Below are 9,212 nucleotides of genomic sequence, written 5' to 3'. Positions count from 1 at the left end.
CACAGAGCCCAGCGCGGGGCTCAAACTCATGGGCCATGAGATCATGACCTGAGCCGAAATCAGACACTTAACCGACAGAGCCACCCAGGCGCCCCTGAATAATTCTTTTAATGTACTGTTGAATTCAATTTGCTAGTATCTTTTTTTAATGTTTTTTAAAATTTATTTCTGAGAGAGAGAGAGACAGCGTGAGCAGGGGAGGATCAGAGAGAAAGGGAGACACAGAATCTGCAACAGGCTCCAGGCTCTGAGCTAGCTGTCAGCACAGAGCCCGACATGGGGCTCGAACTCACAAACCGTGTGATCATGACCTGAGCCACCCAGGCACCCCTCAATTTGCTAGTATCTTGTAAAGAATATTTGCATCCAGTTTCATCAGGGATATTTCCTATAATTCTCCTTTTTAGTGGGGTCTTCATCTGGTTTTGGAATCAAGGTAATGCGAGCTTCATAGAATGAGTTTGGAAGTATTCCTTCCATTCCTATCAAAATAACACCAGCATTCTTCACAGAGCTGGAACAAACAATCCTAAAATTTGTATGGATCCACAAAAGACCCTGAGTAGCCACAATAATGTTGAAAAAGAAAACCAAAGCTGGAGACATCACAATCCTGGACTTTAACTTGTGTTACAAAGCTGTGATCATCAAGACATTACGTTGTTGGCACAGAAACAGATACATAGGTCAGTGGAACAGAATAGAGAACCCAGAAATGGACCCAGAAATATATGGTCAACTAATCTTCAACAAAGCAGGAAAGAATATCCAATGGAAAAAAGACAGTCTCTTTAGCAAATGGTGCTGGGAGAACTGGACAGCAGCATGCAGAAGAATGAACTGGGACCACTTTCTTACACCATACACAAAAATAAATTCAAAATGGATAAAATATCTAAATGTGAGACAGAAAGCCATCAAAATCCTACAGGAGGATACAGGCAGCAACCTCTTTGACCTCAGCCACAGCAACTTCATACTTACATGTCTCCAGAGACAAGGGAAATAAAAGCAAAAATGAACAATTGGGACCTCATCAAGATAAAAAGCTTCTGCACAACAAAGGAAACAGTCAATAAAACTAAAAGCAATGGATGGAATTTGAAAAGATATTTGCAAATAACATATTGGATAAAGGGTTAGTATCTAAAATCTATAAAAAAACTTATCAAACTCAACACCAAAAAAACAAATAATTCAGTGAAGAAATGATAGACACTTTCTCAAGGAAGACATCCAGATAGCTAACAGACACATGAAAGATGCTCAGCACTACTCATCATCAGGGAAATACAAATAAAACCACAATGAGATACCACCTCACACCAGACAGAATGGCTAAAATTAACAACTCAGGAAAGAACAGTTGTTGGCAAGGATGTGGAGAAAGGGGAACCTTCTTGCACTGTTGGTGGGAATGCAAACTGGTGCAACCACTCTCGAAAACAGTATGGAGGTTCCTCAAAAAATTAGAAATAGAACTACCTTATGATCAGCAATTGCACTACTAGGTATTTATCTAAGGGATACAGGTGTGCTGTTTCTAAGGGGCACATGCACCCCAATGTTTATAGCAGTACTATCAACAATAGTTAAATAATGGAAAGAGATCAAATGTTCATTGGCTGATGAATATACACTGGAATATTACTCAGTGATCAAAAAGAATTAAATCTTACCTGTTGCAACAATGTGGGTGAAACTAGAGTGTATTATGCTAGGCAAAAGAAGTCAGAGAAAGACAAGTATCATATGATTTCACTCATATGTGGAATTTAAGAAACAAAACAGATGAACATAGGGGAAGGGAAGAAAAAGTAAGATAAAAACAGAGAGTGAGACAAACCATAAGAGACTCTTAAATACAGAGAACAAACTGAGGGCTGCTGGAGGGGGCAGGTGAAGGTGGGTTAAATGGGTGACAGGCATTAAGGAGGGCACTTTTTGGGATGAGAACTGGGTGTCGTATGTAAGAGATGAATCACTGGGTTCTACACCTGAAGCCAAGACAACATTGTATGTTAACTAACTTGAAAATAAATTAGTAAACAGTAAGTAAATAAATAAAGAAGTAAAATTTTATAGCTTAGAAAAGAAAAGAAATGAAGGCTTGGGGTTACTGGGCATAAAATGCTTAAAGAGTAACAACACCTGCCAACCTACAGCATTTAGGAAGGGGGAAGACACATGGAAGTTCCCTGGAGTCTGTTGTTTTCCTACTAGGGGGAGAATTCAACTTAGATTCCATTCGGGAAATGACTCCTTCTACCAAATGCACATACAGTACCTCTACCCTTATGGGGTGACCAACATTTGTGTTTGCTGGGGACAGAGCTATTTCCTGGGACATGGAAATTTCAATGCTAAAACCAGGCAGTTCTGGGAAAATCAGTTCTGGTTGCTTCATGGATATGACAAAGAGCCAAGATACAAAGATAGGTCACAAGTACCCAGGTTAGACAGAGACAGACAGTGGCCCACAGCCCCAGCTACACAGAAAGGGCGACTATTCTTGGGTTAGGCAGACAGCAGTCTGTAGTGCTCCTTGGAGCAAGCAGCTTCAGTGATATCTTATCACAGTAAGATATCACAGAAAGGGAGTCCTCCAGCAAATGGAAATATAGACACAGGGACACTTATTCAAGAGACACAACGCCCCAACCCAGGTGGTATGAGATGAGAATGGAGTGGGACATGGGGGCATAGAAGAGAAACAGAATCCAGAACTATATAGAATTGTTTCTCTCAGCATCCCTGAAGAATGCTTCCCACCAGTCCCGTAGAGCTCATGAGTTGGAAGCCTTTATCAGAAGCTACTGACAACCATTAGGCTCAGAGGTATATAAATAGGGTGAAGGGAAACTTAGAGCAAGGTATGTAGATTTTTACCACAGACTTTAGCTGTCATTGTCTCTCTCTTTTTTATGTTTTATTTTACTTTTGAGAGAGAGAGAGCATGAGCAAGGGAGAGGCAGAGAGTGACAGGGGACAGAGGATCCCAAGCAGGCTCTACATTAAGAGCAGAGAGCCCTATGCGGGACTCGAACTCAGCAACCATGACCTGAGCCGAAGTCAGACACTAAAGTGACTGAGCCACCTAGGTGCCTGCTTTGTCATTCTCAATCAGTGATCCTGTTGTCCTTATGAGGTCGCAGGTTAAAGAACTCTACCAGGAATTGCCATGTAGAGATCTCTGGACCAGATGGGCTTGTGCCAAATGACTGTACTCAAGGTTCTAATGCTGACAGTGGACAAAATTCAGGGAGGGGCTCATCCACAGTACTATACTCAGAATGTTCCTTCACCCGTGGTAGCAGGAGGTGGGCTATCACATGAGCCGGGCTTAAAGGAGCTACTGAACTAACAAAGTAGTTACTTGATTTTTAATTAACATTTGAACTAAAACGTTCAAGACTTATTCTCTCAGATGAAATAAGTCTGCCCACTAAACTCCACAATCTGATTGATGTGATTCATTTATGTCACTTTTTTTTTTTAAAGAACAAATGGATCTAGGGTTAAAAGGCTGCATAAAGGTTTTGTAATCCAGCACTTACCCAAATATTAAAACCTCTCTGTAGCTTTTCAGTCAAAAAGCCTCCAGTCTTGCATACCTCTAGTTATATGGAATCCACTAATTTTCAGGCCAATTCTGTGCCTAATGGGATAGCTCTAACTGAACAAAACTTATTCTATGAGTGGGGCTGAACTCTGGGCTCGTGCAACTAAGACTGGCTCTAGTTCTTTGTAAGCATGGCTGCCCTTTGACAGCCCTTCAGCTGATTGTGTCCACTTCTCTTCCCCACCAGACAGGACCAGCTCTTTCGAGCATTGCTCATTAGATACCTCAGCATTCTGGGCATCTTAGTTGTAAAGTGAAATTCTAGACACAAAAAAACTGCTGGGATTAAGATCGGTGGTTGAAAAGAGAAACATGAATGTTCTAGTTAATGTTTCCCTGATTGTTCTGGTTTCCAGATATGTGCTGATGTCTATCTGGACACCTAGCCCTGACCCACGATGGAAGCCATCTGTAATGGATCAGAGAACTACTCACCCATCTTCTACCTGGTGGGCATCCCATCTCTACATGAATCCTTCTTCCTCCCTGTCTTTTTTATTTTCCTCTTAATCTACTTGATCATCCTGCTGGAAAATGCCCTGATTCTGGAGGCTGTGATGACAGAGCCTAGCCTCCACAAGCCTATGTACTTCTTCCTGATCAACCTCTCAGTCTTGGACATCCTCTCTACTACAACCACCATCCCCAAAATGCTGTCCCTCCTCTTACTCAGGGACCACTTCCTCAGCTTTCCTGCCTGCTTCCTGCAGATGTACCTCTTCCAAAGCTTCTCCTGCTCAGAAGCCTTCATCCTGGTGGTCATGGCCTATGACTGCTATGTGGCTATTTGCTGCCCACTGCACTACCCTGTCCTCATGACCGCCCAGACCAACGCTGCACTGGCAGCCTATGCCTGGCTCACTGCTCTCCTCCTGCCCATCCCAGTGGTGGTGCAGACTTCCCACATGGCTGTTGACAACACTGCTCACATCTATCACTGCTTCTGTGACCACCTGGCTGTGGTCCAGGCCTTCTGCCCAGAAACCATGCCCCAGACCTTCATGGGCTTCTGCATCGCCATGGTGGTATCCTTCCTGCCCCTTGTCTTGGTGCTTCTCTTCTATGCCCACATCCTGGCCTCAGTGCTTCACATCAGCTCCTGAGAAGGACGCTCAAAAGCCTTCTCCACCTGAAGTTCCCACCTCCTGGTGGTTGGCACCTACTACTCATCCACCACCATAGCCTATGTAGCCTACGGGGCTGACCTGCCTCTCAACTTCCACATCATGGGGCAATGAGGTATATGCTATTTTCACACATGTCCTCAACCCTCTCATCTACACACTGAGGAACAAGGATGTCAAAGCAGCCATCACCAGAATGGCATGTCCCTGGGACCCAGGCCATTCTGGGAACCCTTGATTCTTAGGCACAAATAAAATAGATCCTTGGGCACCAATGACAATGCTTGGTGTAGAAGAGAAACACAACAAATATTTTTAAGTGAACTTCAGCAGTCTAAATTAGCTTCATTCCATTGAGCAGACAGCTAGAACTTGGTCCTCAAATACTGGATCTAGAATGCTTCCCTCTGGTGCTGTAGAATAATTGTAGTTTTCACAATTTTTATCAATCATTAATGTGATGAATACAATTATCCAATCATTCAGAAAAATTTTACTAGATGCCAGAGACAGAAATTAACCAGACATAGTTACTGCTCTCAAGATACCCATAATCTGGTGGGGGAGGGAGGGTCATACCCAGAGAACAATATAAGGTGGAACAGAGAAACAAAGGGAGTTGTGAGCCAAGAAGTTTGCATTTAATTCAATGTTAAATGTTTTTCCTATTAAGTTCTTATATTTTTGGTGATGGTGTCATGTGTTTGTTAGGAAATAATTGTGTGTCAGTGGTGTAGTTGAGGGCAGGCAGGAGGCTTGAGATAATTGCATAAGAAAACCACTAGCTGCTCCAATCAGAGAGCATTAATGGAATCTATATTCCTGTCCAAAGGGAAGGATCCATTTTCAGCTTGGACACCCATTAAAAAGTGATATTTCCTGCCAAGAACCAGTGGGAAGATGGTAAAGAAGTTCCACTCACTATCACCCACAGTGACCCATGCTGGGGAATCTGTTTTTCCAGTCCTTAGCTTTTATGGATTAAATGGTACTGATTCCACAGGGAACACAGTAAACCTCACTAAAGTTACAGCTACAACAGCTGTCTGGTCATTTTAAGCCCACTGTGCAAGTACATCAGCAATCAAAAACAGGATTACCATACACACAAAGGTAATTGACTCTGATCTTCAGGAGGAAATAAGACTGCTCACACAGAATGGGGGCTGGAGGTTTGGCACTCAGACACAGGAGCATTTCTTGTTTCTTCTATGACCAGCGTTAACTGTAAATGGGCAATGTAAGCAATCATAGCCTGATGAGGCACATTACCAGGACTCAGAAACTGGCAGGGATGAGGGTCTGGGTCATGCTGAAGAGTTGAATGTAAAGGAAAAGAAGAAGGGAATCAAGAATGTGTGGTAGAGGAGAGAAATGAAGAGTATCACTCATAGCCATGGGGCTGGCTGCGGCAGTAGGGGCAGTAGTTAATCTCACTAATCCTTCTTTTAGAAATTTCCCTTTAAATTGCGATTAAACAGAATCCTGGAAACCCTAGGTCCAAAGGGAATGAACCTCTTGTGATGAGTGAATGAATCTGAGAGGTTTGAGTGGTAGACTGTGGTGGACACAATTGGGGGCCTGCCCTCTAATAGCTGAGCATTGGCTGCTAACAGTCGCACTCATACATCTTAAGATATGGGTATAATGCCCTTACCCTGACAGCTTCCCTTTTTTGGGAGGAAGGGAGAAAGAGAGGAGCTGTATAAGCAGAACAAACCAACTACTAGATACTAAGGAGTCTAAGCTTAGATGCCAGCTATTGACTGTGGTTCCTGATAAAGCCATCTGGTATCCTAGGACCCTCATAACCCATGAGATTTGCATCTTCTCCTGCAGGAAATGGATACCACCAGTCCCCTGGAAAATTGAATATATGCAGACAGCCTATCCCCTGGATATTGCCAGGTAGGACACCGAAAACTCCTGGAGTAATTTTCAGATAATCATGTTTCACTCCAAGCACCCAATATCCCTTATCTCATTAAATCCTCCCAAAAACTCATGAGATAGGTAATATTATGTTCAACTTTACAGCTAGAAAAACTCAGACTCAGAGAGGTTAAGGAACTTGCCTAAGGTGACATGGCTAAAATATATTAGAACTGATAGTCAAACCCAGGACTTGCTCACTTTAGACCCTCTGCCCTTACCCACAATGGGATAGTGCAGAGCACAGGCCTAGAAATGAAGTCCTAGGTCTGACTTGCAGCTCTGGTGCTAAACATCAGAATAGGCAGTAGTAGTCATTTGGTTTCTCTGGACCTTAGTTTCTGCCTCTTAGGCTTCCTATCTCCCTTGGCTCTTCTAAAGACCTGATGGAATAATGTCAATAAAGCTGCCCCATTGGTTGTAAGTTCTGGAACCCGTGAGGACTATTAACAAAGTTGCTATCATTATCAGCAAAATCCCAGAAGCAAGTCTCCTCCCAACACATGCTCTGGGAGGGGCGAAGAAGTTGATCCTGTGGGATTGGAGGGCACAGGGCTCCAAAGGAGCCCTGTCTTGAGGGAGAGAACCCTAGCAGGCCTGGCTGAAGGAGGGGTTGGAGGGTTTAGCGGGCCACAGCTCAGCATCTGCCTGGTGCTTCCCTGCCAGGCCAGGCTGGAAGACACGAAGGAGAAACCACAGAAGACATCAAAGTGGTGGGGCGTGGCAGGTGAGGGAGTCCGCGTCAGGGGGCAGGGAGTGCCAAAGCTCAGCAATGGCTAGAGACAGGGGCAAGGTTATGTTGGGGAGGATATAGAACTGGACCAGGGATCAGGAGGACAGATTGGGTGCACCAGACGCAGGCAACCAGGGTTCCAGGTTGGCTGCACATATGTAGGCTGTGGGAACTTGGACCACATATTCTGGCAGAGCTGGGCAAGGCAGTGCAGTTCATGAGTGGGATTCAAATCATCTTGGCCAAGGCTTTCCCATTTTCTACAGGAAAGCAAGACTGATAACAGCAGTCACCACTGGACACACTAGCAAGCCTGAGCCCTACGTGTTACAGGTTCCATGTAGATGACGTCTGAACATTCTCTCTGTAAGCATCACAACAACCCAGGAGGTCACAGATGAAAGAACGGGCTCCAGGAGGGGGAAATGACTTGCCCAAGGTCACATCACTAGAAATAGGGGCTGGGTTTGGAATCAGGTCCTTTCAGACTCACAAGTCCACACACTGACCACTAAGGTCCACGTGACAGAACCCAGCTGGCAGCAGGTGCCCACGAGGCAGGATAGTCCTCACCCTCTCCCTTTGGGCCATGGGCCATTGTGCCATCTGATCGACCAACCACAGTGGGGACCCTCAGAAGAGGGCTCATTGAATTGGAAACCCTCCAGAGATCTTTTCCTACAAAGCCCTCATTGTCCAGATGAGAAAACCGAGGATCAGGAGTCCAAAGTCATAAAGGCAGTGGCAGAGCTGGTCCAGGAGCCAGCACTCTTGGTTGCCAGGCGGGGCTCAGTCTTTTGCAAGCAGCCAGGCTTCAGAACACGCTCTTGCTCTCACCCTCCCCAGCCGTGGCCTTGGACGGACCCTCAGATTCTCACTGGCTGATGGGCATAACCACTCCCTGGCAGGCTTGGATGACGAGGGGAGAGGATGTATGTGAGTGTGGCATCAGGTGGTGTGTTCCAGTGCCTGGTTTTCCTGTCCTTCTCTGTAACTGGCTGGTGGACAATGCAGACAGGGAGGACCTGCTGGGGCAAATTCTGTGCCCTGGGAAACAGCACCCTTTGGGCCCTGAGCACACGACTGCATCATTCGGATGTACTGTGCAATTCAGAGTAAAACAAAGACCCTAACCTGTAACTTAAGTGCAGGAAGGTCTAGCCGAACTTGGATATTTCCTAGGATGGGCTAGCTGAATGATGCTTTGAAATATCAAATGTGGAATTCTTTCAGAAATGATTTTTGGTGTCCCTGCTTTGCCGCTGGCCCAGCCCCTGCCTAGCGTGCCTGTTGGAGAGTCCAGCTCGACCTGGCAGTGAGAAGACACGGGCCACCTGTCCCCCAAGTCATAGTGTCTGTGCTTCCATCTGCAAAGCGGTGGAGCAGAGGAGGGAAGAGAAAACAGCTGGACTTGCTGGCCCCTGAGAACCTCTCTCTGTGTTTCTGCCTCTCAGATGCCCTAGTCTGCCTCACCTGGGACTGCCAGCCACAGCTGTTCTCTGAGGACAAAGGTGCCCAGGGCACTACAGTTTACAAACATTTGGGTGTGAGAAAAAAATGTGACTGGAGTTGTCAGATGGGATTTTGATCTACTGAGGTTAACCCTTTAAAATGGAAATGATCAGAGCACCTGGTTGGCTCAGTCAGTTAAGTGTCCAACTCTTGATTTTAGCTCAGGTCATGAGTTCACAGTTCATGAGATCAAGCCCTGCATTGGGATCTGTGATGACTGCATGGAGCCTGCTTGGGGTTCTCTCCCTCTCTCTCTCTGCCCCTCCCCAGCTCATGTGTGATTGCTCTC

General features: G+C 45.4%; 1 pseudogene; it reads left to right on the top strand.

Annotated features, from left to right (window-relative positions):
* The first annotated feature begins 4,020 nt into the window (after positions 1 to 4,020).
* On the top strand, positions 4,021 to 4,984 carry LOC120229597 (annotated as a pseudogene).
* Positions 4,985 to 9,212: the final 4,228 nt, after the last annotated feature.

Source organism: Hyaena hyaena, unplaced genomic scaffold, assembly GCF_003009895.1.
Source record: "Hyaena hyaena isolate Hyena2069 unplaced genomic scaffold, ASM300989v1 scaffold_34, whole genome shotgun sequence".
Lineage (NCBI taxonomy): Eukaryota > Metazoa > Chordata > Mammalia > Carnivora > Hyaenidae > Hyaena > Hyaena hyaena.
The sequence above is the reverse complement of the archived record's forward strand: the minus strand, read 5'-3'. Positions and strand labels throughout refer to the sequence as shown.